Below are 2,202 nucleotides of genomic sequence, written 5' to 3' on the forward strand. Positions count from 1 at the left end.
TGGTTGTAATACCAAGTTCTTAGACATTGTTCAAATAAGTACAAAGAAAGAAAGAGAAGGAATAAATAAAGAGAGATAATTTTTTTTAAATTTTTTTTTTTATGATGAAGTCAAGTAGCTTCGAAAGAGATGAGTTTTCAGCTGTCGCTTGAAAATTGTCAGGGATTCAGCATTCCGGATAGGGGTGGGAAGATCGTTCCACCAGCCAGGAGTGGTGAACGAGAATGTTCTGGAAAGTGATTATACTATGTTCATTAACTGGCATTGCCATGTTACCATGGTACAAAGTCTATCGGCAGAATAAAAAAGTTAAAAACTTCTTTAAATCTCTACAATTTCAATTGCACATTTAACGTGTAGAGACTGACCCTGACAAAGTAATTCGAATTCGCAGGTCTGCGGTGTTTGATGTGTATAATACAGTTGTATTTAGAAAAATATGCAACAACAGAAATTTTCTATACATTTTATGTACTTACTCTTACAACTTATCTTTTGCATGATGTTCCTGACACTGTTAAAATGAAAATGGAAAAATATTTACCTTAATATATTTAATATTTCTGTTTTTTTATTATGAATTAGAAATATTTTATTGTTCATTTTGCCACAATGCCCTTCTAGTTTAACACATTTTAATCATACAATTAAACATGTACTATGTATAGCATTCTCTGTGTGCATTTGTAAACTTTAAGACATTAAACTAGTGTTGGAAAAAAAAAAGTGTAATGTCACGTGTCAATTAAAGTTTATTTAGAAAAACAGTTATACACAATCAGGGACAGTGTCAGCAGTCAAACAAAACAAAAAGTTCTCCACAATGCATAAGTCTTTCACATACAAAGGCAACAACGAATAGATACATAATAATAAAAACATAAAAATTACATATATATATATATATACACACACACACACACACACACACATATACATTTGAAAAGTCATACAAATTTAAAATACAACAAAATCCTAGTTTTTTCACCAAGATGTCAGCATTGGTGTTCAGGTAGAAAATTGGTGTTCATGATAGAAAATTAGCAAAGGCCTGTAAGTGTTTTGTGTTAAAGCATTACAGGTGACAGTTAATGTAAGACTGTCACCTGTAATGGATTAACACAAACGCTTGCATGCTTTTGCTAATTTTCTATAATTTTTTTAATTGACTGCTACCTCTATATTTTAACTGTCACAGTGGGGTCTAGACACACCAATGCAGAAAAAAAAGTGAAAGAAAAACAACACTCTAGGATGACAAAATCTAAAAGAGGTAAAGGAGCTTCTCGAAAAGATCTGTGGAACACTGCTGGAGGTAAAGAGATAATTGAAACCTTTTTCCAAACTGAAAACATACTTCATGCAGACACTTACATACAACTCCCAAATATGGCATCGATTAGCTAACAGTATCTTCAGAGAAAACACTCCTAAGAACAGACAATGGCTTTTCATTATATGGACATACAACAGAAGAAATATTAGAACTGCACTGGAGGGGAAAGCAAACAAAAATGAAAATAAACCACAGGAAAAACCACAAATCAAGCCCACAAACAATCCGAACAAAGAAGTAGTTAAAGATGGAGAGGAGGGTGCATTTATTTTTAAGGGATGTGGACAGACAGACACAGAGTCCGAGAGCTTTCAGGTGATAGAAAATATTGCTGAAATGCCTTCAAGTGAGAGCCACTATCACTCTGAACTGACGACACAAAAGACAAAAAACAGGGCTAACAGAAACAGAACGGGGGGAAAATCATATAGAAACGTGCCACAGATCCCAACCAAATTTCAAATCATACTTCACCCTACTGTTTGGAGGAAAATTCAACCCCTTAAAGGTTCAAATAAACTAAGACAGCCATGGACTCACTATATGTATAAGCAGTTTCGGAAGAAAAATCCATGCTGTCCTCTTCGATTCACATACCAGCATGTACGATCTGTAGGGAGCAGAAAACATCTTTGTGCTTATCTTTCTGTACGTGCTAGATGTGTTTTTCTAAGCTGTTGTGCAAGGTATTCATTTACAATGAAAAATAAACCATCAAAATATCAAGCAGTCATACCTGTGACTGTATGGCGTGCTGGCCAGATTTTGCATCAAAAAACAGATAAATACTTCCGACCTGCCAGTAATGTCAGAAGGGGGATATTGCAAAAGGTGTGCTTCGAGGAGTGAGCACAGAGTACTACGAC

This window comes from Sinocyclocheilus grahami, unplaced genomic scaffold, assembly GCF_001515645.1.
Source record: "Sinocyclocheilus grahami isolate Dianchi unplaced genomic scaffold, SAMN03320097.WGS_v1.1 scaffold1120.1, whole genome shotgun sequence".
Classification (NCBI taxonomy): domain Eukaryota; kingdom Metazoa; phylum Chordata; class Actinopteri; order Cypriniformes; family Cyprinidae; genus Sinocyclocheilus; species Sinocyclocheilus grahami.